Below are 15,682 nucleotides of genomic sequence, written 5' to 3'. Positions count from 1 at the left end.
TCAAGTGATCCTCATTGAGCTCTTACTGCTTTAGCTGTGAAGTCAGCTAGCTCTCCTAAATTTAGGAAGAGATTTCTGATTATGCATCCATTGGCACTGTGATCCATGGGAGAAAGGCTCTCCTTAGGGAGACAAACCTTGAGTCTACGTATGCTTCCTTGACCTTCCCATTTACGGCAGACAGGGAGGCTCAATAGGGTGGACAAATGGGAGACTTCTGATTTGTGATAGATGTTAACAGGGATAGTTAAATGTTCCAATACACATTGACTTCCAATTTACCAGCTATCTAAGCATTCATGTTTCCCTGGGAAATGCTGTCCACTGAAAACAAAAATAAACCCAAGTGGAGCATAGAGGATGCAGCAAAGGTCTTGCAATTGGCAGATTTATTAGCTGGAGTTTCCTGACTGGACTTTTGAGCCCTGGGTCAGAAGAGTTGGTATGACATTCTGTGAGAGGTGATCCCTTCCGAAAGGGGTCTTCTCTAAAAACCTCTCAAAAAGGTGTAGACCTCTTCGTATTTCCCTAGGTTGCTGGGGAACAGATTGTATTTAGGTAAGGCAAATCATATGGGGGAGAAAGTGCTGTACAGTTGACAAAGATGGATAAGTTTGGTTGAGCTACTAGGGTTATGATGGGGGGAAAGGTTGAAACAAGGAATTGAAACACCTAGTTGTAACTGCCTATCCACATAAGTGATATTCATAGGCTTGTAGGTAAAATCAGCAGTGGTATTTGGGACTAAAGAGAAATTAATTACAAGTAAGACAAGTGATCTCTGACATTGTGAACAGATTAGGGTCTCTGGTGACAGATTCAGAAGTCAGAGAGGTTTACCACTTTTGCAGTACACTAAGAAATGTGGACAAGACCATTACCTCTCCAAGAAAAAGAAGGGAGGCAAAAACAAAGTAAGAAGCAGCAACAAGAAAAGTCCTGGTCTTAACATCCTAGGAAAGCTATCTCTTTCAGCTGTCATTTGCTTCAAATCTTGGAAATCTTTAGTTTCAGGTGACCAAGTTGGGGTGTGTGTCCAGAATAGGTTGGGTATTTTCTTCAGATGTAACACATGAATCCAAATGTCTGTGGCCTTTGACTGCATAAGAGTCAGTTAACAGCACCTGATGGGATTTTTCCAAAGGGACGGTATAGACTTTCTAGAGATGCCTTTTTGGTAGATGAAATCTTCAGGTTGCAGGGTGTGATGTTTACAGTGTTCATCTCCAAGGAGTACTCTGAAAAGAATGCTCTATAAGCATGGAGATTTTAGGGACGCCTGGGTGGCTCAGTGGTTAAGCCGCTGCCTTCGGCTCAGGTCATGATCTCAGGGTCCTGGGATCGAGTCCCGCATCGGGCTCGCTGCTCAGCAGGGAGCCTGCTTCCTCCTCTCTCTCTCTCTCTGCCTGCCTCTCTGCCTACTTGTGATTTCTCTCTGTCAAATAAATAAATAAAATCTTTGAAAAAAAAAAAAAAAAAAAAAAAAAAAAAAGCATGGAGATTTTAACAGAAGTAATTAGGCCTTTTTAGTATTGAAGTTATCTCCTTTTATCAGCTCTGGGTCAAAGAGGCAGGGGCTAGGTACATTGAAAGTTCTGTTACAAGGAGAACATATTCTTATTGATCTTATGCAAATATATACATTATCATGAAAAATAAGTTCTGGAATTCTGGAGGGACCAGGAAGGGAGAAAAAGATAAATGCTTCAACTTTTGTGGTAAAGCCCTAGTTTACCAAATTGCTGTAAATTATAGATAGCTTGAAGGAGAAAAGAAAGGGTTTTGCAGTCTGGAAAAATGAAACAAAGCAATCAGTTTTCATTAAAGTTTTAGGAACTCTTATTCTTTTCAGTGTCATGATCTTAAATTTATCAAAACCTGTGCCCTTGAGTATTTGTCAATGTCTTTCTCATGAATGTCTTTGAAGATGAAACACTTAAGATGAAAAATGTGCATAAATGACGAAAGACTTAGAAACAGCAATGGTTAGAGGGCTGATGAGAGTTCATTATGAAGAAAATGAGAAGGAAATTTGGTTATTTCTGTGACATACAATGTTTCAAGATAATCAGAGCCAGGACTTATTACATTATAAGAAAATATCAGAACTTTAGAGTGTTTTTTGTTTTTTTTTTTTTTACAACTTCTAGAACACTTATATAAATAAAATATAAACAAGGCTTGGTAGTACTTCTCATTTGACAGCACTTCCCATGTAATTTAACATTATTAGAAGGTGAAGGAGGGGCTGTAAAATATTCTCCAAACTAATTGAAGGAGCAGGAGGCTGGCTGAGGACAAAGCAAAAGCTGGCGCCTTGCACCCCCCCTTCACCCGCTCCCCTCCATATGTGTAGCATTCCTCAGGCACCCCTGACTGCCATAAAACGATAAATAGTTAACTTGCAGAGATCACAGTCCTGCAAGGTAGGAGTCTCCCTTGGTTTGCAAATGTCCTTGAGATTTACAAACAAAGAAGTTACCTTATCAATAGCCCAATTTCCAGGGACACAGAACTCAGTTCCTCAAGCCCTAATGTCACCCTCCCCTCCATGAAAAACGGAAGGAGGCGGAGGTAGAAGGAAAAGTAAATAAAGTTAAATTTCTTTTAAACCTAAATCTCATTAACAAGGATGCTTGATAGCAGGAATGTAACATTCCACCAGGAGACTCCCAATTGTCTTTACTTGATAGTAACCAGGCCTTCAATATCCTGATAGTGCTTTTCTCGCATGCCTGGGCTAACCGCCAGTTCTGCTTCTGTAAGATTGCTTTGTCTGCTTTCGCGCGGGGTCCCCTGACCCAATCCACTGACGCCAAGTATGCCTGTTCAAACTATCAATCAGTCAGCTCAGCCCCACCCGAAACTTGTTTGTACCTGTCTATAAAAACCCTGCACCAACCCAGCTCTGGACCTCTCGGTGTGAGCAACGCAGAGGTCCAGGTTCGAACCTGCAATAAACGACCCTTGCTGATTGGCTTTGACTCACGTCTCTGGTGGTCTTTTAAGGTGGGGGTAATATTCAATTGGCATTTCACTAATAAGGCATTTTGATACAGTAAAATGAAGCATGTGACTCCATATAGTTTATATAGAGTTTTGTTTGTTTGGTTTTTGTTTGTTTTTTGTAGAAAAGGGATGGTATAGGTCACATGAAAGGCAAAATAACTGAGAATACCTTATGAAACTTCATGTATATCCAAGGTAGTCTCAGGTAATCTATTCTGGTTCTTAGCTTCAGCAATATCTTAAGTAGAAAGATTACAGGTATTTATTTGAGCAGAAGTACAGTAAGGTTCTGGGTGTATTTTCCTTTTAACATCATGGATGTGCTCTTGAAAAGTCTGGTATAGCTAACTATTTTAAGCCACTGAGATTTTGTTTTGTTTTTTAACATATAATGTATTATTTGTTTTGGGGGTACAGGTCTGTGACTGATCAGTCTTACACAATTCACAGCACTCACCATAGCACATACCCTCCCCAATGTCCATCACCCAGACAGCCCATCCTTCCACCCTCTTCCCTCCAGCAACCCTCAGTTTGTTTCCTGAGATTAAGAATTTCTTATGGTTTGTCTCCCCCTCTGGTTTATTCAGGGGAAGTTACTGATAGAAAGGATGGGACAGAGAATGAACTGAAGCTGTACAGCTCTTCTCCAAGTCCAGACTTTAGTCTACAGATTTTATAGAGTGAATGGATGCACAGAAGGGCAGTGTAGGAAGATCAAAGTGTTCAAGTGCACCTGACAGCTAACATTTAATTAGCTCTTGTGGTGATGAGGGAGCAGGAGGCTGGCTGAGGACAAAGCAAAAGCTGGCGCCTTGCACCCCCTCTTCACCCTTTCCCCTCCATAAGTGTAGCATCCCTCAAGCAGCCCTGATTGCCATGAACAATAAGCAAATAGTTAACTTGCAGAGCTCACAATCCTGCTAGACAGGAGTCTCCCTTGGCTTACAAATATCCTAAATCTCACTAACAAAGACGATTGATAGCAGGATTGTGAAGACCCCACCAAAAAGTCTCCCAAAGATCTTAATGTTAATGGCTGGTCTAAAGACAACATTGATCCAGCAGCAAGGGCAAGGCCTCCGGCAGGCCTGGAACATCCTGGCACCTTGTAGGCCCTCTTTAGCATATGAAAACTCCACTGACACCTCCCTTCCCCTCACCTTCCCCCAACAGCAGGGTACATAACCTGCCATCCCTCACAACCCGGGGCAGCAGCTCTTCCTGCCCACGGGGCCTGTCCCCGTGCTTTAATAAACCACCATTTTGCACCAAAGATGTCTCAAGAATTCTTTCTTGGTCATCGGCTCCGGACCTCAGCCCACCAAACCTCACCTAGGTTCTAGAACTTCATCAGTGGTGCCAACTGTCTGTTGGAAAGGGGAAAGACTGTTAGCTCTAACAGATTCATGGGAGACCAAAGCAAGCCTCCCACTCCCCAGTTTAGATGGACATTTCTAAGGTTCATACATTAATCTCCAAGAGTCTTGAAACACATAACCTCAAAGGAGGTCATCAAGCAGATTGAACAAGATGGAGGGCCAAAGATGGGGTCAGTATTGTCAACACTCCTGTACATATTAACTAATCCTAATTAAGGAAATATCTCCCTTTTTATAAGGAGAGGAAACAAGTCTTTTGAAAAATTCCAGGTATCTTCTGGAAATTAGTCTTTTTGACCTAAATGTAACTTTGATATTTAGAATTTGATTTTAGGGAGTTTGTAAAAAAGAAAAATCTCAGAAGGTTTTGGACCCCTGACCAAATAAGACCACAGATCATTATGAAACAGTAGTTAATTGTCTATTTGAGCAAAGTGTAGATAAAAAATGTCAAAGGTGGGGCACCTGGGTGGCTCAGTGGGTTAAGCCGCTGCCTTCAGCTCAGGTCATGATCTCAGGGTCCTGGGATCGAGTCCCACATCGGGCTCTCTGCTCAGCTGGGAGCCTGCTTCCTCCTCTCTCTCTCTGCCTGCCTCTCTGTCTACTTGTGATCTCTCTCTGTCAAATAAATAAATAAAATCTTTAAAAAAAAAAATGTCAAAGGCAAAACAAAGGGTCACATGGTTGTAAGCAAAACTTAGCCTCTTAATAATCCAGAAGACTCTGTATATGTGAGTAAGCAAAGACCTGTTGATAAAAATAACATGAAGTATAGGAAATTATTTTGATAAAGCACAGAACCTTTACTTTCCATGTAGATTATTTTAAAAGGTAAAGAAAATCATTCATAATATATTTTCAACAGCAGACCAATAGTCCAAGAAAACTTTGTCCTTTTAACACATTAGAGGTAAGTGTTATTACATTTTTGGTCCTAAGGCTTAATTTTAAAACCCTTATAAGAACGATTCAATATTTTGCCAACTTGACCATATATAAAATTTATTTCTCGAGATTCCTTTTCCATAAGCCTTCAAAAATTTTCTGTATCTATTTAGGTTTCATCCTGTATTTTTCTTATTCTGGAATAATCATTTTACTTGAGGACAAAATCTGCCTCCCCAACACCCAATGTCTTTTATATCTTTTCTTATCAAAACAAAGCAAACCCACACTCTCTTTTCCTTACTTATTTTTCATATAGTCATTTTCTTTCATTCTTACAGAATTTTTGTGGGGAAAAAACCCTTTTGCTGACAATTTTATCTTTATTAGTTTAAATGTTTAAATGTTATTTTCTCAATTTCAAAAACTTATAAAGCTTTTCTAAAAAGAAATGTAAGGCAGTTGTCATAAAATAATTTCAGATTCACTCTTAGAAGATAGTGCAATTGCTTATGCAGTACATTTAATGAATATAAACTCCTCTACAATATCGCTAAACCAAACCAGACTTTTTTGGACGTGACAGTACAAGGTTTACCCAGGTCTGTGGGCCCATCCTGACCTATCTCTGCTACACTGGGGCAAACAGAATAGGCAGGGGCAACAGTATCCCCTCATTATTGAAGAAGAGGGTTACGCTAAGTAGGGAGAATAAAGATTTGAAAAACAACTTCTAAACTGAAAGCAGAATTATCTATACCTGGGAAGCCCCCACCAGAATTAACAGCTTCGTAAGTAGTTATAAGAAATGGAGGAAGTTCTTTCAAATAGATTGCTGCCTGGCAATGAAGCATGAGCCTACCGAACAGTGATCACAGCTTGATCTTAAGGAGTTATCACTGTATGTACAAAACAGAAAAAGTGGTTGTTCTTCCACTGGCCTTTTCAGTTGGCTGCACAGACCTTTTTGGTGCACAACTTACTGTGATATAAGAGCAGTGGCTGTCAAACATGCTGGGTCATTCTACAGTAAGCGGGTATTTTATGGGCCAGAACATACCTCTCTAACCATATAAGCACTTGAAATAAAACTTTACTAGAAATGGGAAAGACATGTCAGTTTATTATATGCCATGCATTACTCTTATGCATTTTATGAAATTATTTGTTTCATTTATATATAAATAATCTGCAATCCATTTATAAGTCATAGATAAAATTGAAGATCTGTATTATCCAGTTATATAGATAAAGATAATACATATATTTTCTATTTAATGTTAATCACAATTCATCTGTGGTCTGTGACCATAGTTTGGGAAAAAAAAATAGTAAATCCTCCCATAGTAGGAGCTTCCATGGGAATTTCAGTATTTCTCATTTTCCAAAGAATGGCTTACATAATTGCTTCCATCCTTTGAGCATTAATACACACAGTTTGCGCAGAATTAATTTACACTTAGCACTCGAAGTGTTCTGGCATTTTTGGGGGGTTTCATACGGTATTCTTAGCTCTTCTTCCATTAAAAAAAAATTTGTAATCTTTGCAGTGAAAACTAGGATACAGGCAATTGTGAATTATCTATATTTGCATCCTGTAGTAAGTAGTTTAACAAACTTACAAATACATTTGAAATTATTTTTCAGTGTGGCATAAAACATGTTTATTAATAGAGCCAAATATTTTCTTTTTTTTCTGTAAAAACCTAAAAGTCAAAGTAGATAAACTTCTGTTTAGCATTTAATGTTTATCTTATTTGGAAATGATTTAGATATTTAATACCCATTTTTCAATTTAATTTAATATAAATTTTGATCTTATTTATATTTGTAAATATAAATAAATATTATTTGCATTGAACACTTATTTTTTTTAAGACTTTATTTATTTATTTGAGAGGGGGCAGAAGGTCAGAGGGAGAAGCAGGCTCCCCACAGAGCTGGGAGCCAGATGTGGGACTTGATCCTGGGACTCCAGGAGGACTGGAGCCAAAAGCAGAGGCCTAAACAACTGAGCCATCCAGGTGCCCATTAACACTTATTCTTGCATTAGACCTTAAACAGCTAACCATCATTGTGGCTAAGATCAAGTATAAACAGCTAACCATAATCATAGGTTATTTCTCTCATTGATAAGATGAGATGAGCTATTTGATTGAACATAGAACATTATATTTTATGCTATGACTCTGAAGATCTGCCTTATCATTAAACCAAAAAACTTAAACTAGTATTTAGTTCATCTCACATCATATGAACTTGAAAAATATGTTTCCAAATTTCTGAGAGCTTATTTGACTTCTATAAATGCTTAATTTTCCTTAAGCCAATTAAATAGTGCTCTTTTCAAATTATTTTTTTTAATTTATTTTTTATTTTCAGCATAACAGTATTCATTATTTTTGCTCAAATTATTTTTAACAATACCTTCTGGAGGTAGAAAGATATCACATATCTATAACACATGTAACATAGACATACATTCCACTTAGATATATAGAGATTTTATAGCGTTTGTTTAGAAATTTTAGCCACACTTCAGGGAAAAAACTCAAGAGAAAATATAGTTGCCCTTGAACAATGCAGGTTTGAACTACAAGTTCGTGTATATGCATTTTTTCTTTTTATGGATAAATACAGTACATTACTGCAAATGTATTTTTTTTTAAGGAATTGACATTTTTCAGGGTTTTTTTCTAAGAATACAGTATTTAGTACATATAACATACAAAATATGTGTCAACTACTTAGCGTTATCCATAAGGTCAACAGTAGGGTATTAGGTTTGGGGGAGGTCAAAGTTTATATCTGGGTTTTTGACTGCATGGCTGGGGGTGGCATCCCTAACCCCTGCTCTGTTCAAGGCTCAACTGTAATTGGATCCAAACTGTGCAGATGTTTACTAAAGACAGTTTTTATTTGCCAGTTCTAAGGATCCTTGCAGAGCTGTTTTTCAAGTCCTTTTGTCTTTAGAAGATTCTGCATATCAATCAACAAATGCAAGCCTTCATCTCCCAGAGATTTGTAATCCTCTCTTTTAAGGGTGCCCCTTAAGGTGGACTTATCTAAAATAACATTTTGCCAGAATGGCCATTACAATTCAGATTATACAAAAGCTCATCTATGTTTCTTTTCTTTTCTTTTTTTTTCTTAATATTTATTTATTTATTTGAGAGAGTGTGTACCCATGAGTGGGGGAGTGGGGGAGTGAGAGGGAGAAAAGCAGACTCTCCCTTGAGCTTGGAGCTTGGTGGCACTGGATCTCAGGACTCCAGATCTGAGATTATGACCTAAGCCCAAATAAAGCATCCAATGCTTAACCAACTGAGCTACCCAGGTACCCTTTGCCTGTTTTTCAAGAAACACACAAGGTGTTGGTTCAAAGGGACCAGGTAGAGCCTATCTTGCCTTTGGATTCCTTAAGATGTCCTTACGGGGCCCTGTTTTCCAACAGCTATTCTAAAATACCAGGAATCATGTGCTGCCTGTGGGGTCCAGAGCTTCAAAAGTTTTCCAAACTTTTGAACAGGATGGGTGACTTACCAGGAAGCTTCAAAGATCAAAAAGAAATAGAGTACTCACTGGGAAGTGTGATGCCTTCATAAAAACAAAAAGAGATCTTAAATAAGCCCAGAGAGCTCACAATAAAAAGTGGATTTCAATATCCAGGAAAGATACACCCTCAAACTCCAGGGTCAGCAAGAAAGCAATTAGCTCAATGGGTTTTGTGGATATTGGCACCTATTTGTCACCAACCTCTGAGTTGTGGGGGGTCTTCTCTGGAGATCTCTTCTTTGACACCATTTAATGTCAACCTTAAAATAGGCAGTTGTTTTAGCAGCAAAATGAGTTTCTCCAGGAATAGCAGAGGAATTGCAATTTGGGACAAGTAAACTATGGCAAACCAATGGTGAGTCCAAAGAGACAAAAGGAAGGTCAGCTTTTATTAAGTTTTAGGAGAAATGTGGGGAGGGTTGTTTTGAACAAAAGTTGGGGTCTTTGGTAATTTCATACTCATTTTAGAATGAGTAGTTCTGTGAAAAATATGATTGCTTTTTTAATAGGGATCACATTAAGTCTGTTGATTGCTTTGGGTGGAGCAGACATCTTGACACTATTGATTCTTCCACCATGGGTGTTATCTCTCTGTTGATTTGTGCTATGTTCAATTTCTTTCATCTGTGTTTTATGGTTTTCAGAGTAGAGTTCTTTCCCTTTCTTGGTTACATTTCTGCCTTTTTTGGTGTTTGGGGGTTTTTGGGTTCTAATGAAATGGGATTGTTTTCTTTCTCTCTTTCTTACCTCCTTATTCTTAGGTAGAAACTCAGTGAATTTGTGGGTATTAATTTTATATTCTGCATTTTTACTGAATTCATTTATCAGTTTAAAGAGTTCTTTGGTAGTCTTTAGATTTTCTGTGTTTGATATCATGTCTTTTAAATATAATTCTACTCACTTTTACTTCCTATGGCTTTCCTTTTTCTTGTCTGATTGCCATTGCCAGAACTTCCAAAAGAAGTTCCAGCAATCTGCTGAGAAGAAAATAGATCAGTGTGAACATCATTGTCCATTTCTGATTATTTTAGTTCTTTTCTACTGAGGGCAATATCATGTGTGGTTTTGCATATGTTCCCTTCAGTATGGTGAAGTATGTTTCTTCTAAACTTACTCTATTTAGAGTTTTTATCACAAACAAGTATTAAATTTTGTTAATTTTTTTTTGCATCAGTTGTAGTGATCCTGTATATTTTATCCTTCCCCTTTTATGTTTTCTATCACACTGAATGCTTTGCAATATTGTACTCTCTTTGCATCCCTTTAATAAATTCCCTTTGTTCTTTTTAATGGTTCTTTCAGTGTATTGTCGAATTTGTTTTGGTATGGATTTTTCCATCTATGTTCATCAGGGATATTGGTCTGAAGTTTTCTGTTTCTGTATAGAAATAGAAATAGAAAACTCTGTGTGTGTGTGTGTGTATGTTTTGTTTTTGGGGGGGGTTGGTCTTTGTAGACAAAATCTTGGTCAAATTTTGGTCAAGGGTGATTTTGATCTCTAGAGTGATTCCAGAATTTGTCCTTTGGCTTCTATGTTATATACTGATTTAAAAGTTAGACATTGTGCTCTGAGTGGCTCAGTCAGTTAAGTGACTCCCTTCAGCTCAGGTCATGATGCTGGTGTTCCAGGATTATAGTCCCACATTGGGCTCCTTGCTCAGTGGGGAGTCTGCTTCTCTCTTTGACCCTCCCCCCACCCATGCTCTCTCTCTCTCTCTTTCTCTCACTATCTACCAAATAAATAAATAAAATCTTAAATGAAAGTTAGGTATTAAAATTTTAAAATTTAATGTTTTGTTTGCTTTATAGTAATTTTATTTAAAAAAATTTTTCACATCATTAGTTTTTGACATAATGGTCAATGATTCATTAGTTGTGTATAACACCCAGTGTTTTTATTCACATTTAGTTAGCATTAATGTTAAATTAGCTTCAAGTGAGGAACATACTGATGTAACAGCTCTTGACATTACACAGTGTTCATAAGTGCATCTCTCATCTGTTATCACAGAATGCTATTTCAGTACCATTGACTATATTGCCTATGCTATACTTTAGTTTTCATGACTTTTTATATCATAATGAAAGTATTAACCTCACGTTTTCTTCACCCATTTTTCCCTTCTCACTCTTCTCATCTCAGTCCATCATCAGTTTTTTGTGTTTATGAATTTCCTTCTGTTTGTTTGCTTTCTTGTTCATTTTTTTGATGTTGATATTCCATGTATAAGTAAAACCACATGGTATTAGTCTTTGTCTGATTTATTTCACTTAATATAATACGCTATAGTTCCATCCATGTCACAAATGGGACATTCTCATTTTCTTTTATGGCTGAGTTACATTCCTGTGTGTGTGTATGTATGTGTATGTGTATGTGTGTGTGTGTGTGTGTGTATAGATATACACATAAAACATCTTCCTTATCCATTTATTTATGGATGGACACTTACGTCACTTCCATATGTTATCTATTGTAAGTAATGTGGCAATAAACATAGACATACCTAAATCTTTTGGAATGTGTATTTTTGTTTTCTTTGTGTAAATACCTAGGAGTGGAGTTGCTAAAATATGCTATTTCTCTTTTTAATGTTTTGGGGGAACCACCATACATTTTTCACAGAGTTTTATAATGTACACTCCTATCAAGTGTGCATGAGGCTTCCCTTTTTACACATCCTGACCAGCCCTTGTTATTGCTTCTTGATCCTAGCTAGTGTGACTGGTATGGGATTATACCTGATTCTGGTTTCACTTTGTATTCCCTTAATGATTAATGATGTTGAACATCACTTTGTATTCCCTTAATGATTAATGATGTTGAATATCTTTGCATTTGCATGTTTTGTTGGATGAGTTCTTTGGAATAATGTCTATTCAGGTCTTCAGCCCATTTTTTAATTGATGTGTTTGGTTTTTTGTGTTGAGTTCTATACTTTCTTTACAGATTTTGAATATAAGCTTCTCTGAGAGATCATTTGCAAATATATTTTGCCATTTAATAGGTTGCCTTTTGGATTATTGATGGTATTTGTTTTGTTTTGTTTTGGAGCATATTCCCAATAGTATTTGTTTGTTTTTTTCTTATTTCTTCTGCCTAAAAAGGCATATGTAGAAAAATGCAGCTAAGGCTAATGGCCATGGATTACTATCCATGTTTTCTTTTAGGAGTTTAATGACTCCAGGTCTCATATTTAGGCCTTTAATCCATTTTGTGCTTATGTTTGTTTATGATATAAAAAATGGTTCCATTTGTTCCATTCTTTCTTGTGCAGTTTATTGAGGAGACTGTCTTTCCCATTGACTATTCATGCCTCCTCTGTTGTAGGTTAATTTATCTTAGAGTTGTGGGTGCTTCCTCTCCTGTTCCATTGTTTCATGTGTCTGTGTTCCTGTACTGCACTCTTCTGATGGCTATACATTTGTCATAGATTTTGAAAACAGTGATTGTGTTACTTCCAGCTTTGTTTTGGCTCTTTAGCGTGTTTGGCAATTTCCATACACATTTGTAATTCGTTTATTCCAGTTCTTTGAAAAATACTATTATAATTTTAATGGAGATTACATTGAATCCATAGTTTGCTTTTTGTAGTGCGGAATTTTAAAATTATTAGTAATTGTCAACTAGGGGTATGTTATATCTATTTCCATTAGTTGCGCTCTCTTTAGTTTCTTTCATCAGTGTTTTATAGTTTTCAGAGTAGAAACCTTTGTGGTTAAGTTCATTTCTAGGTATTTTTTCTTTCTGGAGCAACTTTTAATTTTTGTGTGTGTGCAATTTCTGTCTCCCCTACTTTTTTCTCAGTGTATTTTGAAACACAACAGACTTATGCATATTAATTTTGTATCCCACAACTTTACTTATGCATTTGTTCATTCTCATTGTTTTTTGGTGGAATATATATATTCCACCAAATATATATATTCTACTATATATATATATAGTAGAATATATATATTCTACTATATATATATATAGTGTCTCCTGCAACTATGACAGCTTCTTTCTTATAAGACTGGATTTTTGAAAAATTTATTGTATGATTGCTGTTTGTAAGAGTTCCAGTACTCTTCTGAATTAAAGTGATGAGTGTGGATATACTTGTCTTATTTCTGATTATAGAGAAAAAACTTTCAGCTTTTCTTCCTTTGGTATTATGTTTTGTTGTGTGTTTTTCTTATATTGCCTTTATTATGTTATGTTTCTCTATACCCACTATTTTGAGAATTTTTATCTTGAACAAATGTTGAATTTTGTCAAATATTTTTGTGCATTTTGTGAGATGATCATATGGTTTTTATTCTTGCTTTTGTGTTAATGTGTTGTATTAGATTGATTAATTTGGAATATTGAATCTTTTTTTGTCCTGGTAATAAACGCCCTTTGATCATTGGGAATCATTTCTTTAATATGATTTGGAATTCAATTTGGTAATAATAATTATTTGGTAATATATTTGCATCTGTGGTCATTAAGGGCATTAACCTGATGTTCTCTTTTTCTACTGTGTATTTGTCTTGTTTAGATATTAGGGCAATGCTCACCTTGCAGAGTGAATTTAAAACTTTGCTTCCTCTTTTTTTTTTTTTTTTTTACTAACTTGATGAAAGTATGCATTAACTCTTCTTCAGATGTTGGGAAAATTCACCTGTGAAGTCATCTGTCCTGGACTTTTGCTTCTGGGAGGTTTTTTGGTTTTGTTTTTTCTCTACTGATTGTATTTCCTTTTTTGGTAATTTGTTCAATTTTCTATTTCTTCCCAGTTTAATTTTGGAAGATTTATGTGTTTCTAGGTATTTATCTATTTCTTCTAAGTTGTCAATATTGCTGAGATTTAATTTTTCCTGTTTTCTTACAAATCCTGTTTTCTCTGTGTTGTCTGGTGATGTTTCTCCCTTTCCGTCCCTCGTCCCTTCCCTCTGTTCTTCCTCCCTTCCTTGTGATTCCTGTTAAAGATTTATCAATTTTATCTTTTCAAACAGCTCGCCTTTTTATCAAACTTTTGTTTTTTTAAACATCTTTTTGTTTCTGCTTTAGTTTTTATTGTTTTCTTTTTTCCACTAATTTGGGGACCTTTTGTTTTTCAAGCTCTGTTAGGTGCATGGTTCAGTTCTTCTGAGATTTTTCTGTTTCTTGAAGAAGGCTTGTATTGCTATTAACTTTCCCCTTAGAACTACTTTTGAGGATGCCTGGGTGGCTCAGTTGGTTGGGTGTCTGCCTTCGGCTCAGGTCATGATCCTGGGGTCCTGGGATCAAGTCCTGCCTTGGGCTCCTTGCTCAGCATGAAGCCTGCTTCTCCCTCTGTCTGCCGCTCCCCGTTTGTGCTCTCTCTCTCTGACAAAGAAATACATAAAATCTTAAGGAAAAAACAAATAAACAAACAAACAAAACAAAACAAAAACAAGGGTGCCTGGCTGGAAGAGTCAGTCTGTTAAGCCTCTGCCTTTAGCTCAGGTCATGATCTCAGGGTCCTGGGATCGAGTCCTGCATTGGAGTCTGCTTCTCCCTCTCCCTCTGCCTGCTGTGCTCCCTGCTTGTACTCTTTTTCTCCTTGTGTCAAATAAATAAATACAATCTTTAAAAAATAAAAATGGACACCTGGGTGGCTCAGTGGGTTAAGCCTCTGCCTTCTGCTCGGGTCATGATCTCAGGGTCCTGGAATCGAGTCCCGCATCGGGCTCTCCGCTTGGCAGGGAGTCTGCTTCCTCCTCTCTCTCTCTCTGCCTACTTGTGATCTCTCCCTGTCAAATAAAAAAAAAATTTTTTTTAATAAAGTTTTGCTTTGTTGAAAATATTTGTATCATTTTGTTTCCATTTTCATTGGTCTCCATGTAATTTTTAATTTCTTCTTTTGATTTCTTCACTGACCCATCTTTTTTTTTTTAGTATCATATTTAACCTACATGTGTTAGTATTTTATGTAGTTTTCTTGTAATTCATTTGTAGTCATACTGCTATCATCAAAAAAGATGCGTGATAGGATTTCAGTCTTCTTAAATTTTTGAGGCTTGTTTGTGGCCTAATATGTCATCTATGCTGGGGAATGTATCATGTGCGCTTGAAAAAAATATGTCATCTATTGTATTTGGATGGAATGTTCTGAATATACCTGTTAACTCTTTTAGTATAATGTGTTTTTCCGAGCCACAGTTGGCTTAATTTCTGTTGGATTTTCTGTCTGGATGATCTATCCTTTGTTTAGTGTGAAAGTCCCCTACTGTTATTATATTACTGTCAGTTTCTCCCATTATGTCTTTTAATATTGCTTTAAGTTTTCAGATGCTTCTATGTTGGCTACATATATATTTATAATTTTTGTGTTCTCTTATTTTATTGATCATTTTATCATTATGCAATGCCCTTCTCTGTCTTTTGCTACAGTCTGTTTTAATGTCTATTTTGTCCAATGAAATATTTTGTCCAATCCAGTATTGTTAGCCTATATTTTTTCCCTTCCCTTCGCATGAAATATTGTTTTTGGTGCTTTCACCTTCAGACTGCATGGGTTTTCAGGTTTAAAGTGATTCCCTTGTAGATTGCATATAGATGGGTCTTGTTTTTTTCTTTTTTATCCATTCAGTTACCTTATTTCTTTTGATTGGAACATTTAGTCCCTTTATTTTTAATGTAATTATGGATAGGCATGTACTTATTACCATTTTGGTAATTATTTTATGAATGTTTTGTAGTTCTTGCTGTTCCTTTTCTTGCTCTCCTTTTTGTGGTTTGATGGCTTTAGTGTTATGCTTTGATTCCTTTCTTTTTTTTGTGTGTATCTATTCTAGGCTTTTGATTTGTAGTTACCATAAATAACATTTCATGTATATAGAAGTCTATATTAAGTTGA

Source organism: Mustela lutreola, chromosome 2 (assembly GCF_030435805.1).
Source record: "Mustela lutreola isolate mMusLut2 chromosome 2, mMusLut2.pri, whole genome shotgun sequence".
Lineage (NCBI taxonomy): Eukaryota > Metazoa > Chordata > Mammalia > Carnivora > Mustelidae > Mustela > Mustela lutreola.
The sequence above is the reverse complement of the archived record's forward strand: the minus strand, read 5'-3'. Positions refer to the sequence as shown.